The sequence below is a fragment of the Pseudophryne corroboree genome, unplaced genomic scaffold, assembly GCF_028390025.1.
Source record: "Pseudophryne corroboree isolate aPseCor3 unplaced genomic scaffold, aPseCor3.hap2 scaffold_191, whole genome shotgun sequence".
Classification (NCBI taxonomy): Eukaryota; Metazoa; Chordata; class Amphibia; order Anura; family Myobatrachidae; genus Pseudophryne; species Pseudophryne corroboree.
Window position 1 is genome coordinate 959,387 of NW_026968548.1, and position 14,856 is coordinate 974,242.

Consider the following 14,856-nt stretch of genomic DNA (forward strand, 5'->3'; position numbering starts at 1 on the left):
ATTTTTACTCGTGCATTGAAGAGAGAGCGGAGAGGACGTGGCTATGTTCTCTCAGTGGAAATCTCAATATCAGTGCTCAGTATCAGTGGTTACTTATTGCTGCTCAGTAATACTAGTAGTGTGTCTCTCCTGCTCAGTGTCAGTTCTCAGTAGTATCCTCATCAGTGCTCAGTATCACTGCTCATTGTCTTGTGCTGCATTGTGGTGCTCAGCATACTACAGTACATTACTAATAGTCCAGTGCTGCATCTTGCTGCTCAGTGTCAGTTCTAGTATCCTCATCAGTGCTCACAATCACTGCTCATTGCATTGTGGTGTTCTGTATACTACAATAACATAGTAATATAGTAACATAGTTTTTGAGGTTGAATAGAGGCAAATTGCCCATCGTGTTCAACCTGTTTTAAGTTGTGATGATTCTACATACTTGCTGAATAATGTTTTATGACTAGTTAGCTACTATAACTCATGTTTCCCCCGGATTAACCATGTTGATATTTTAAGTATTATAACCTTGGATAGCTTTTTCATTCAGAAATGTATCCATTCCTTTTTTAAATCCAATTACAGAGTCCGCCATTACCACCTTCCCTGGCAGGGAATTCCACATCCTGATTGCCCTAACAGTGAAGAAACCTTTCCTCCATTGCGTTCTGAACTTTCCTCCAGTCGCAGCGAGTGACCACGTGTTCTTTTAATAAATAATTCCTCTGATAACTCTTTGTTATGTATCTTTACATATTTGAAGATATTAATAATATCTCCTCTTAGGCACCTCTTTTCTAGTGTATAAATATTCAGCCTAGTAAGTCTTTCCTTATAGTCCAGTACTTTTAGGCCTTTAATCAATTTAGTCTTCAGGATCTCTTACACTTCCATGAGCAGCAGAGTAGTGCAATGGAAGCATGCTGGGCCCATAACCCAGAGGTCGATTGATCGAAACTATCCTCTGCTATGTGCATTTTTTTTTTATAATTAAAGTAATCAAAAACTGGGATTGATATTTTGGCTCTTTTATTTTTACTTAAAGTAAAATAACTTTTATCATTTTAATTTGTTTTAATAGTATATTGACAGCATTGTTTTCTTTCAAAAATCCACTTAATTTTCTTTACCCTATTACTGAAATGGTAATTGACAAAAACAAACTACATTGTCACCAGAAGAGCAATGCAAAATGTACAAGTGATATATGAAAATCATCTTCCATCTTGAATTTCAATGATGCATTGGGACAACAATTTGTGAGAAACATCTTCACCCATAAAGAAAGATTTTCTTAATTCCTTACCTGTGTGCTGATTAGATATCACCTTGTTTTCACATTAAACAGACTTCCCCATGAGGAAGCAGCAATGATGCAGTGACGTTTCCTGGTGTCAACCTGTATTATTTCAGTAGACATTGAAATGAGGATGCATCTTTGATGCCTTTCCAATGAAGCAAGTTTAATTCAGTAATAGGTGAAAAACCATTCATACAAAGGTGTTAATCAGAGACTTGGCTTTGTGGACACTTTTCAGAGAGCAAATTTGTTAGCATAAACATAAAATCAGAAAATGAAGGGCTGTTTAATCACTCAATTGGACTTTTCTGCCAGCATAATTTTTTTTCTCTGCAACCCACTGCTAAATTGTGCTTCCTAGCTGTTTTTTTATAAAATCACTTAATCAAATCTAACTCTGATTACATCAGAGAAGGCCAGGTACCCTACACCATAAGGGGGGTTTTTGAAATTTTGACTTGTCTACTTAAAGATCACCAAAATCTGATTACAAGGTCAATTACATCCATGGGTGGGATTGAACCACCAACCTTTTGGTTAATAGCCAAACATGCTAACCGATTGTGCCACAGAGACACCTTGCAAAAGTCAATACTGACAAAGGCTAATAAGCATTCATCTAGAACGTTTCCTAGAAAAACTTTAAAAAATCAATAATCTGGAGAATTTTTGTAAGAAACACATTGGTACTTTCCCATGATGAGTGAGTGCTTCAGGATTTCTTGCACTTACATGGGCTATTAACCAAAAGGTTGGTGGTTCAATCGCACCCAGGGATGTAATTGACCTTGTCAACAGATTTTGGTGATCTTTAAGTAGACAAGTCAAAATTTCATACCCCCTCTTATGGTGTAGGGTACCTGGCCTTCTCTGACGTAATCAGAGTTAGATTTAATTAAGTGATTTTATAAAAAAACAGCTAGGAAGCACAATTTAGCAGTGGGTTGCAGAGAAAAAAATAACATTTTAAACCTACCGGTAATTTTTTTTTCTCGTAGTCCGTAGAGGATGATGGGGACTCCGTAAGGACCATGGGGGATAGACGGGCTCCGCAGCAGACATGGGCACTTTAAGAAAGACTTTTGATCTGGGTGTGCACTGGCTCCTCCCTCTATGCCCCTCCTCCATACCTCAGTTAGAGAAACTGTGCCCAGAGGAGACGGACAGTACGAGGAAAGGATTTTTGTTAATCCAAGGTCAAGATTCATACCAGCCACACCAATCACACCGTATAACTTGTGATATACTACCCAGTTAACAGTATGAAAACAACATAGCATCAGTCCAAGACCGATGAAAACTAACATATAACCCTTATGTAAGCAATAACTATATACAAGTCTTGCAGAAGTAGACCGCACTTGGGACGGGCACCCAGCATCCTCTACGGACTACGAGAAAAAGATTTACCGGTAGGTTTAAAATCTTATTTTCTCTTACGTCCTAGAGGATGCTGGGGACTCCGTAAGGACCATGGGGATTATACCAAAGCTCCCAAACGGGCAGGAGAGTGCGGATGACTCTGCAGCACCGATTGAGCAAACAGGAGGTCCTCCTCAGCCAGGGTATCAAACTTATAGAACTTTGCAAAGGTGTTTGAACCAACTTTGACCCACTGCTTGGATGACATCACCATATGCAAATCCATCTGCGGCAGGCCTTCCCCCAGGAATGCTTGCACTAGTTGTTGCATTTGGTTTGTTGTTTTGGGGGTGCTTCAGTATTAGGCAGCCTTCTGCCCTCCCATGTTCATCTGAAAATATGTGTTCTCCCTGCAGTTGTTGTCCCCAGATGAGAGTTCCCTTGTGCTGCCTCAGTTGAATCTCCTTTACTTGACAGAGATGTGCCTGAGCAGCGGCCCTCCCCAGCCCTATCCCAAATCATACTTATTTTGCATAGGAGATACCATGGTCATGAAGATTGTTCTCCCAGGGTTAGGTTCATTCATTGCATTCTGGGTATGCTGACCCCTGTGATTTCCCCAAATGTGGGAAACTCAACTGCATTATTTGTGGTAGTGGGGGACTGTGTTTGTGCTTTCCTCTGGTCAGCTCTGGTAAAAGTCAGATTTCTTTGTCTCAGATCTTCCTCTAGCCTTGTTCTTCTTTCGAGAGTTCCCTTGTGCTGCCTCAGTTGGATCTCCTTCACTTGACAGGGGGGTGCCCGAGCAGCGACCCTCCCCAGCTCTAGCCCAACTCCTACTTACCTGCCAGGTGAGATACTATGATCATGAAGATGCTTCTCCCAGGGCAAGGCTCACCCATTGCACTCTGGGTGTGCTGCCCCTGCGATTTCCCCAAATGTGGGAAACTTGACTGCATAATTTGTGTTTCCCCTGGTCGGCTCTCATATAATTCAGATCTCTTTGTCTCAGGTCTCTCTCCAGCCTAGTTTGCTGTCTGTTTCCACTTCTTTTTTCTTGAGCCCCTCCCTTCTATACCCTTGTGCACTATCCTGACTTCTCCCGTCTGCTTACTTTGTGCCTTCCAACGCACAATGCAAACTACAGGTAGTGCTGCAGGGCCCACACCCTTTTACTTGCTTTACAGAGCAGCTCTGGAGCTGTTACAGTGCCCAGCTGCTGCAAGAAATCAGCTTAAATGCTTCAGGGGCTGGGGCATAGCCAACATGAGCCCCACACCGAAGGAGGGTAGAGGTGTTTAATGCGAACTAGGGGTCATCCAAGCGCCGCAAAAGGCCGCCATGCCCTGCACACCCCTTTTTTCTTTTCATATGCAGACGAGGGTTGAAGCCAACTTTGACCCACTGCTTGGATGACATCACCATATGCAAATCCATCTGCTGCAGGCCTTCCCCCAGGAATGCTTGCACTAGTAGTTGCATTTGGTTTGTTGTTTGGGGATGCTTCAGTTTTAGGCAGCCTTCTGCCCTCCCATGTTCATCTGAAAATATGTGTTCTCCCTGCAGTTGTTGTCCCCAGATGAGAGTTCCCTTGTGCTGCCTCAGTTGAATCTCCTTTACTTGACAGAGATGTGCCTGAGCAGCGGCCCTCCCCAGCCCTATCCCAAATCATACTTATTTTGCATAGGAGATACCATGGTCATGAAGATTGTTCTCCCAGGGTGAGGTTCATTCATTGCATTCTGGGTATGCTGACCCCTGTGATTTCCCCAAATGTGGGAAACTCGACTGCATTATTTGTGGTAGTGGGGGACTGTGTTTGTGCTTTCCTCTGGTCAGCTCTGGTAAAAGTCAGATTTCTTTGTCTCAGATCTTCCTCTAGCCTTGTTCTTCTTTCGAGAGTTCCCTTGTGCTGCCTCAGTTGGATCTCCTTCACTTGACAGGGGGTGCCCAAGCAGCAATCCTCCACAGCTCTAGCTTAACTCCTACTTACCTGCCAGGTGAGATACTATGATCTTCACTGTTAGGGCAATCAGGATGTGGAATTCCCTGCCAGGGAAGGTGGTAATGGTGGACTCTGTAATTGGATTTAAAAAAGGAATGGCTACATTTCTGAATGAAAAAGCTATCCAAGGTTATAATACTTAAAATATCAACATGGTTAATCCGGGGGTAACATGAGTTGTAGTAGTTAACTAGTCATAAAACATTATTCAGCAAGTATGTAGAATCATCACAACTTAAAACAGGTTGAACACGATGGGCAATTTGCCTCTTTTCAACCTCAAAAACTATATTACTATATGTTACTATATTACTATGTTACTGTAGTATACAGAACACCACAATGTAATGAGCAGTGATAGTGAGCACTGATGAGGATACTAGAACTGACACTGAGCAGCAAGATGCAGCACTGGACTATTAGTAATGTACTGTAGTATGCTGAGCACCACAATGCAGCACAAGACAATGAGCAGTGATACTGAGCACTGATGAGGATACTACTGAGAACTGACACTGAGCAGGAGAGACACACTACTAGTATTACTGAGCAGCAATAAGTAACCACTGATAATGAGCACTGATATTGAGATTTCCACTGAGAGAACATAGCCACGTCCTCTGCGCTCTCTCTTCAATGCACGAGTAAAAATGGAGGCAACGCGCAGCTCTTTATATGAAATCCGAATCTCGCGAGAATCCGACAGCGGGATGATGACATTTTCCCTTGTTCAGGTATTCCGAGTCAGGCGGGAACAACCGAGCCTGCCTTGGACCAGTGTAAACCACGTGGAGTTCGTGGGGAATTCGGTTCTCGGAGAACCGAACCCGCTCCTCTCTACCTTATACCCATAATTTTTTTTTTTTTTCAATCTAAGCCCCTGCAGTTTTCTGTAAGCATCTGCTTCGCTATGATGATCAACAAGTCACAAGGGCAAACACTCAGGGCTTGAGGCGTAGATCTTAGGACCAGCTGCTACAAGCATGGCAGAGGTGTCACTATCACTGGTGACACCCAGAGAGGTGGCGAAGGAGATTGTAATGCAGTGCGCGCAGATAAGCAGCGCAATGGTAAAAAGGAGGCATGGTTTCATAGGTAGGGGCGTGGCCTGGTGGCCTGAATCTACATTTTGTTGCTCCGGGTGTCCCGGGGGTTGGGGGCTGCACCCGGGGACTAGTGTGTGAGCGGTGCTGGCTCCTGCACAGTGACAGGACATGGCCACCCAGCATGACGCCTCCCTTCTTGACCATGCTGTAATTGCAGTCGCACTGCAGTTCAGCGTGATCATAAAAAATGGTGTAGCCTTCTGCGGGTGCAGACTGTATGTGCGCGCAGGAAGCCGCCACCATTTTTGTGATCACAGCGGCTGAATGTGATGTCATACAGCCGCTGTGACCACGCCCCCTGTGTCTCCTCCGTTGCAGACCCCATTTTGAAGCCTTGCCCCCGCACCGCTCTATCCCTGACTTGGAAATGGAGTTTTGCTGACCCCCCTCTCCCCCCCTGCCCCGATTGACAGGCAGAGGCGATCGCATTCTCTGCGGGGTGCCGCAGAAAATGCAGGCACTTGCGTATGCTCTTAGCAATTTTTGCAGTTGGATCGCTTATTGTGATTGCAATCCAACCTGAATCAGGCCCTATTACCTATCGCAATGCGCTGCGGGCAGTACAAAATTGGTTTAATATGGGAGAAAAACCCCCAGACCTGTGCTCCTTAACTGTACCTGGTGGCTTGTGGAGCGGCTGCCCAGTAATCAGTGTCCACGCCAGTGCACACACGGTCCACCCCCTACGGCCACGCTCCCCTTCATCAGCGGCCTCGTGATCCGGAAGGGCGGTGTGTGTGTGACTGACCTTAGGAAGAAACCGGAGCCTCCGCTGCAGTGACCCAGCAACCAGGGCACGGGAGTATACAGCGCCGCTGGGAGTGATGAAGCTGCAGTAAAGATGTCTATTAGACCTAGCCTGCTGCAGCCCTTGTAGATTCTCATAAAAAAAGTTCTTATTTTCTTGTCAAAATTAATAGCTAAGAATAGGCTGCCTGAGGCAGGCCCCTGTTAAGTGGCCTGCTACTGAAGGCACCAACTACAAACTGAGCTCCCTGTTCATGGAAGCGGGGTTATAGAGGAGAATGCGCTGAACATCTTGGGAACAGTCAAAAGCTTTGAGCCGGTTGGTGCCTCAGATCAAGATCCTACTCTACACCCCAATGTGAATCCTTGTGGAGTCCAGTGTACCCCACAGAAGAAATTAATGTGTCTCACCCATTGGCAGCAACCTTAGAATAGCTGCTGATGGGCACAATTGAGAAAGGAAGGGGGGGGAACATTTGAATCCAGCACATAGATGCAATTCAAATATGTAATTTGAACCTTCCTATTTTAAAATATAATGGATGAACCTCACCCTGTGAGAACAATCTTCATGATATAGAGATCTCATATGCAAAATAAGTATGAGTTGGGATAGGGCTGGGGAGGGTGGCTGCTCGGGCAAGCCCCTCCCCCGTCAAGTTAAGGAGATTCAACTGAGGAAGCACAAGGGAACTCTCGTCTGGGGACAACAACTGCAGGGAGACCACATCTTTTCAGATGAACATGGGAGGGCGGAAGGCTGCCTAATACTGAAGCACCATCAAATATCAAACCATATGCAATAACTAGTACAAGCATTCCTGGGGGAAGGTCTGCAGGAGACGAATTTGCATACGGTGATGTCATCCAAGCAGTGGGCCAAAGTTGGCTGGAACCCTCATCTGCATATGAAAAGAGAAAAGGGTTATGCAGGGCATGGCGGCCTTTTGCGGCGCTTGGATGACCCCTAGTTCGCATTAAACACCTCCACCCTCCTTCGGTGTGGGGCTCATGTTGGCTATGCCCCAGCCCCTGAAGCATTCAAGCTGATTTCTTGCAGCAGCTGGGCACTGTAACAGCTCCAGAGCTGCTCTGTAAGGCAAATAAAAGGGTGTGGGCCCTGCAGCACTACCTGTAGTTCGCATTGTGCGTTGGAAGGCACAAAGTAAGCAGACGGGAGAAGTCAGGATAGTGCGCAAGGGCATAGAAGGGAGCGGCTCAAGAAAAGAGAAGTGGAAACAGACAGCAAACTAGGCTGGAGAGAGACCTGAGACAAAGAGATCTGAATTATACGAGAGCCGACCAGGGGAAACACAAATTATGCAGTCAAGTTTCCCACATTTGGGGAAATCGCAGGGGCAGCACATCCAGAGTGCAATGGGTGAGCCTTGCCCTGGGAGAAGCACCTTCAAGATCATAGTATCTCACCTGGCAGGTAAGTAGGAGTTGGGCTAGAGCTGGGGAGGGTCGCTGCTCGGGCACCCCCCTGTCAAGTGAAGGAGATCCAACTGAGGCAGCACAATGGAACTCTCGAAAGAAGAACAAGGCTAGAGGAAGATCTGAGACAAAGAAATCTGACTTTTACCAGAGCTGACCAGCGGAAAACACAAACACAGTCCCCCACTACAACAAATAATGCAGGCGAGTTTCCCACATTTGGGGAAATCACAGGGGTCAGCATACCCAGAATGCAATGAATGAACCTAACCCTGGGTGAACAATTTTCATGACCATGGTGTCTCCTATGCAAAATAAGTATGATTTGGGATAGGGCTGGGGAGGGCCGCTGCTCAGGCACATCTCTGTCAAGTAAAGGAGATTCAACTGAGGCAGCACAAGGGAACTCTCATCTGGGGACAACAACTGCAGGGAGAACACATATTTTCAGATGAACATGGGAGGGCAGAAGGCTGCCTAATACTGAAGCACCCCCAAACAACAAACCAAATGCAACAACTAGTGCAAGCATTCCTGGGGGAAGGCCTGCAGCAGATGGATTTGCATATGGTGATGTTATCCAAGCAGTGGGTCAAAGTTGGCTTCAACCCTCATCTGCATATTAAAAGAGAAAAGGGGCGTGCAGGGCATGGCAGCCTTTTGCGGTGCTTGGATGACCCCTAGATCGCATTAAACACCCCCACCCTCCTTTGGTGTGGGGCTCATGTTGGCCATGCCCCATCCCATGAAGCATTCAAGCTGATTTCTTGCAGCAGCTGGGCACTGTAACAGCTCCAGAGCTGCTCTGTAAGGCAAGTAAAAGGGTGTGGGCCCTGCAGCACTACCTGTAGTTTGCATTGTGCATTGGAAGGCACAAAGTAAGCAGACGGGAGGAGAAGTCAGGATAGTGCACAAGGGTATAGAAGGGAGGGGCTCAAGAAAAAAAGAAGTGGAAACAGACAGCAAACTAGGCTGGAGAGAGACCTGAGACAAAGAGATCTGAATTATACGAGAGCTGACCAGAGGAAACACAAATTATGCAGTCAAGTGTCCCACATTTGGGGAAATCGTAGGAGCAGCACACCCAGAGTGCAATGGGTGAGCCTTGCCCTGGGAGAAGCACCGTCCTGATTATAGTATCTCACCTGGGTGTGCTGCCCCTGCGATTTCCCCAAATGTGGGAAACTTGACTGCATAATTTGTGTTTCCCCTGGTCGGCTCTCATATAATTCAGATCTCTTTGTCTCAGGTCTCTCTCCAGCCTAGTTTGCTGTCTGTTTCCACTTCTTTTTTCTTGAGCCCCTCCCTTCTATACCCTTGTGAACTATCCTGACTTCTCCTCCTGTCTGCTTACTTTGTGCCTTCCAATGCACAATGCAAACTACAGGTAGTGCTGCAGGGCCCACACCCTTTTACTTGCCTTACAGAGCAGCTCTGGAGCTGTTACAGTGCCAAGCTGCTGCAAGAAATCAGCTTGAATGCTTCAGGGGCTGGGGCATGGCCAACATGAGCCCCACACCAAAGGAGGGTGGGGGTGTTTAATGCGAACTAAGGGTCATCCAAGCGCCGCAAAAGGCCATGGCGGCGCCCTGCATACCCCTTTTCTCTTTTCATATGCAGATGAGGGTTCCAGCCAACTTTGGCCCACTGCTTGGATGACATCACTGTATGCAAATCCGTCTTCTGCAGACCTTCCCCCAGGAATGCTTGTACTAGTTGTTGCATTTGGTTTGTTGTTTGGGGGTGCTTCAGTATTAGGCAGCCTTCTGCCCTCCCATGTTCATCTGAAAATATGTGTTCTCACTGCAGTTGTTGTCCCCAGATGGGAGTTCCCTTGTGCTGCCTCAGTTGAATCTCCTTTACTCTAAAACGTTTAAAACTTAGCAAAAGTGTTTACTAAATAGCTGCTCGGCAAAGTTGCAATGCCGAGACTCCCCGACCAGCTGCCCAGGATGAACCCACCTTTCTAGTAGAATGGGTCTTCACCTAATTCAGTAACGGCAATCCTGCCGTGGAATGAGCATGCTGAATCTTACCACAGATCCAGCGCATAATGGTCTACATGGAAGCAGGACACCCAATCCTGTTGGGAGCATACAGGACAAACAGAGCCTCTGTTTTCCTAATCTGAACCGTTCTGGTGACATAAATTTTCAAAGTTCTGACCACAGCCAGAGACTTTGACTCAACGAAGGTGTCAGTGGCCAAAGGCGCCATGTGGAAAGATGAACCACCTTCGGCAGAAATTGTTGACGTGTCCTCAATTCTGCTCTATCTTCATGAAAGATCAAATAAAGGCTCTTGTGATACTGCATGGTTTGTACTGTTTTCCATGTGCTCCCAGATCTTTCAAAAAAGAAGCATGGTCAAGAAAGTTCTGTTTGAAAAGAAACAACATTTACTGTCATTGTTATAGAATTTGGGAGAAAAAACAAGAAGAAATCTGCACTGTTGACGCACTGGACAGAATGAATGAAACATAAAATATAACCTTTATTAAGTATGTATTAGAATTGGATAAATATTAATATTATTATCCCAAACTGCAGTGAAACATAAAGGTTAAAATCACAGAACTAACATACATGTGCATAAGAAGAATAAAGAGATGTGAAAAAAAGGTTTAAAAAGCGTGTCCGTGTGTGATTATTTTTGAAGGCACAACCCTGGCGGGGTTGTTTATATAGATATATATGTTGCTAATAATCACTTTCTAGCATAATGTTATTAAATAGCTGTTAGTATCTATGTCGTCAGGTACCACTGGGTCGTATCCTATATACTCCTGTGGGAAACTTGACTGCATAATTTGTGTTTCCCCTGGTCGGCTCTCGTATAATTCAGATCTCTTTGTCTCAGGTCTCTCTCCAGCCTAGTTTGTTGTTTGTTTCCACTTCTCTTTTCTTGAGCCGCTGCCTTCTATGCCCTTGTGCACTCTCCTGACTTCTCCTGTCTGCTTACTTTGTGCCTTCCAACGCACAATGCAAACTACAGTTAGTGCTGCACGGCCCACACCCTTTTACTTGCCTTACAGAGCAGCTCTGGAGCTGTTACAGTGCCCAGCTGCAGCAAGAAATCAGCTTGAATGCATCAGGTGCTGGGGCATAGCCAACAAGAGCCCCACACCGACGGAGGGTGGAGGTGTTTAATGCAAACTAGGGGTCAGCCAAGCGCCGCAAAAGGCCGCCATGCCCTGCATGCCCCTTTTCTCTTTTCATAATCAAATCCATCAAATCCATCTGTGGCAGGCCTTCCCCCAGGAATGCTTGCACTAGTTGTTGCATTTGGTTTGTTGTTTGGGGGTGCTTCAGTATTAGGCAGCCTTCTGCCCTCCCATGTTCATCTGAAAATATATGTTCTCCCTGCAGTTGTTGTCCCAAGATGAGAGTTCCCTTGTGCTGCCTCAGTTGAATCTCCTTAACTTGACAGAGATGTGCCTGAGCAGTGGCCCTCCCCAGCTCTATCCCAAATCATACTTATTTTGCATAGGAGATACCATGGTCATGAAGATTATTCTCCCAGGGTGAGGTTCATTCACTGCATTCTGGGTATGCTGACCCCTGTGATTTCCCCAAATGTAACCCCTAGAGTAACCCTGGGAGAAAAATCTTCATGACCATGGTATCTCCTATGCAAAATAAGTATGATTTGGAATAGGGCTGGGGAGGGCCGCTGCTCATGCACATCTCTGTCAAGTAAAGGAGATTCAACTGAGGCAGCACAAGGGAACTCTCATCTTGGGACAACAACTGCAGGGAGAACATATATTTTCAGATGAACATGGGAGGGCAGAAGGCTGCCTAATACTGAAGCACCCCCAAACAACAAACCAAATGCAACAACTAGTGCAAGCATTCCTGGGGGAAGGCCTGCCACAGATGGATTTGCATATGGTGATGTCATCCAAGCAGTGGGTCAAAGTTGGCTTCAACCCTCGTCTGCATATGAAAATAAAAAAGGGGTGTGCAGGGCATGGCAGCCTTTTGCGGCGCTTGGATGACCCCTAGTTCGCATTAAACACCTCCACCCTCCTTCGGTGTGGGGCTCATGTTGGCTATGCCCCAGCCCCTGAAGCATTCAAGCTGATTTCTTGCAGCAGCTGGGCACTGTAACAGCTCCAGAGCTGCTCTGTAAAGCAAGTAAAAGGGTGTGGGCCCTGCAGCACTACCTGTAGTTTGCATTGTGCGTTGGAAGGCACAAAGTAAGCAGACGGGGAAGTCAGGATAGTGCACAAGGGCATAGAAGGGAGCGGCTCAAGAAAAGAGAAGTGGAAACAGACAGCAAACTAGGCTGGAGAGAGACCTGAGACAAAGAGATCTGAATTATACGAGAGCCGACCAGAGGAAACACAAATTATGTAATCAAGTGTCCCACATTTGGGGAAATCGTAGGAGCAGCACACCCAGAGTGCTTTTAAAGCCTCCTGTTAGTGCTTCATCTACACGTTATAGCCCTGAATTTTCCAATGCCTATCTCTTTGCAAAAGAGAGATATCGGCAAGGAAAAACTGTATTGTACCTTTGCATTTTTCTCCCAAACGAAAGACACTAGAATGAAAATTTTAAAGCCTCCTGTTAGTGCTTCATCTACACGTTATAGCCCTGAATTTTCCAATGCCTATCTCTTTGCAAAAGAGAGATATTGGCAAGGAAAAGCTGTATTGTACCTTTGCATTTTTCTCCCAAACGAAGGACACTAGAATGAAATTTTTTAAGCCTCCTGTTAGTGCTTCATCTACACGTTATAGCCCTGAATTTTCCAATGCCTATCTCTTTGCAAAAGAGAGATATCGGCAAGGAAAAGCTGTATTGTACCTTTGCATTTTTCTCCCAAACGAAAGACACTAGAATGAAAATTTTAAAGCCTCCTGTTAGTGCTTCATCTACACGTTATAGCCCTGCATTTTCCAATGCCTATCGCTTTGCAAAAGAGAGATATCGGCAAGGAAAAGCAGCATTGTACCTTTGCATTTTTCTCCCAAACGAAAGACACTAGAATGAAAATTGTAAAGCCTCCTGTTAGTGCTTCATCTACACGTTATAGCCCTGCATTTTCCAATGCCTAGCTCTTTGCAAAAGAGAGATATTGGCAAGGAAAAGCTGTATTGTACCTTTGCATTTTTCTCCCAAACGAAAGACACTAGAATGAAAATTTTAAAGCCTCCTGTTAGTGCTTCATCTACACGTTATAGCCCTGAATTTTCCAATGCTTATCTCTTTGCAAAAGAGAGATATCGGCAAGGAAAAGCAGCATTGTACTTTTGCATTTTTCTCCCAAACGAAAGACACTAGAATGAAAATTTTAAAGCCTCCTGTTAGTGCTTCATCTACACGTTATAGCCCTGAATTTTCCAATGCCTAGCTCTTTGCAAAAGAGAGATATTGGCAAGGAAAAGCTGTATTGTACCTTTGCATTTTTCTCCCAAACGAAGGACACTAGATTGAACATTTTAAAGCCTCCTATTAGTGCTTCATCTACACGTTATAGCCCTGAATTTTCCAATGCCTAGCTCTTTGCAAAAGAGAGATATCGGCAAGGAAAAGCGGTATTGTACCTTTGCATTTTTCTCCCAAACGAAATACACTAGAATAAAAATTTTAAAGCCTCCTGTTAGTGCTTCATCTACACGTTATAGCCCTGAATTTTCCAATGCCTATCTCTTTGCAAAAGAGAGATATCGGCAAGGAAAAGCTGTATTGTACCTTTGCATTTTTCTCCCAAACGAAGGACACTAGAATGAAAATTTTAAAGCCTCCTATTAGTGCTTCATCTACACGTTATAGGCCTGAATTTTCCAATGCCTATCTCTTTGCAAAAGAGAGATATCGGCAAGGAAAAGCTGTATTGTACCTTTGCAGTTTTCTCCCAAACGAAGGACACTAGAATGAAAATTTTAAAGCCTCCTGTTAGTGCTTCATCTACACGTTATAGCCCTGAATTTTCCAATGCCTATCTCTTTGCAAAAGAGAGATATCGGCAAGGAAAAGCTGTATTGTACCTTTGCATTTTTCTCCCAAACGAAAGACACTAGAATGAAAATTTTAAAGCCTCCTGTTAGTGCTTCATCTACACGTTATAGCCCTGAATTTTCCAATGCCTATCTCTTTACAAAAGAGAGATATCGGCAAGGAAAAGCTGTATTGTACCTTTGCATTTTTCTCCCAAACGAAGGACACTAGAATAAAAATTTTAAAGCCTCCTATTAGTGCTTCATCTACACGTTATAGCCCTGAATTTTCCAATGCCTATCTCTTTGCAAAAGAGAGATATCGGCAAGGAGAAGCTGTATTGTACCTTTGCATTTTTCTCCCAAACGAAGGACACTAGAATGAAAATTTTAAAGCCTCCTGTTAGTGCTTCATCTACACGTTATAGCCCTGAATTTTCCAATGCCTATCTCTTTGCAAAAGAGAGATATCGGCAAGGAAAAGCTGTATTGTACCTTTGCATTTTTCTCCCAAACGAAAGACACTAGAATGAAAATTTGAAAGCCTCCTGTTAGTGCTTCATCTACACGTTATAGCCCTGAATTTTCCAATGCCTATCTCTTTGCAAAAGAGAGATATCGGCAAGGAAAAGCGGTATTGTACCTTTGCATTTTTCTCCCAAACGAAAGACACTAGAATGAAAATTTTAAAGCCTCCTGTTAGTGCTTCATCTACACGTTATAGCCCTGAATTTTCCAATGCCTATCTCTTTGCAAAAGAGAGATATCGGCAAGGAAAAGCTGTATTGTACCTTTGCATTTTTCTCCCAAACGAAGGACACTAGAATGAAAATTTTAAAGCCTACTATTAGTGCTTCATCTACACGTTATAGCCCTGAATTTTCCAATGCCTATCTCTTTGCAAAAGAGAGATATCGGCAAGGAAAAGCTGTATTGTACCTTTGCATTTTTCTCCCAAACGAAAGAC

General features: G+C 44.8%; 5 non-coding genes and 1 pseudogene across 5 annotated transcripts; 3 read left to right on the top strand and 3 right to left on the bottom strand.

Annotated features, from left to right (window-relative positions):
• Positions 1-3,167: 3,167 nt before the first annotated feature.
• On the top strand, positions 3,168-3,331 carry LOC135004175 (U1 spliceosomal RNA). Its single transcript, XR_010205013.1, has one exon. It is a non-coding gene; the product is annotated as a U1 spliceosomal RNA (small nuclear RNA).
• A 152-nt stretch (positions 3,332-3,483) lies between these two features.
• On the top strand, positions 3,484-3,625 carry LOC135004017 (U1 spliceosomal RNA; annotated as a pseudogene).
• A 692-nt stretch (positions 3,626-4,317) lies between these two features.
• On the top strand, positions 4,318-4,481 carry LOC135004002 (U1 spliceosomal RNA). The gene has a single exon (XR_010204878.1). It is a non-coding gene; the product is annotated as a U1 spliceosomal RNA (small nuclear RNA).
• A 3,304-nt stretch (positions 4,482-7,785) lies between these two features.
• On the bottom strand, positions 7,786-7,948 carry LOC135004120 (U1 spliceosomal RNA). Its single transcript, XR_010204974.1, has one exon. It is a non-coding gene; the product is annotated as a U1 spliceosomal RNA (small nuclear RNA).
• A 152-nt stretch (positions 7,949-8,100) lies between these two features.
• LOC135003961 (U1 spliceosomal RNA) lies at positions 8,101-8,264 on the bottom strand. Its single transcript, XR_010204839.1, has one exon. It is a non-coding gene; the product is annotated as a U1 spliceosomal RNA (small nuclear RNA).
• A 675-nt stretch (positions 8,265-8,939) lies between these two features.
• Positions 8,940-9,095, bottom strand: LOC135004160 (U1 spliceosomal RNA). Its single transcript, XR_010204998.1, has one exon. It is a non-coding gene; the product is annotated as a U1 spliceosomal RNA (small nuclear RNA).
• Between the last annotated feature and the right edge of the window lie 5,761 nt (positions 9,096-14,856).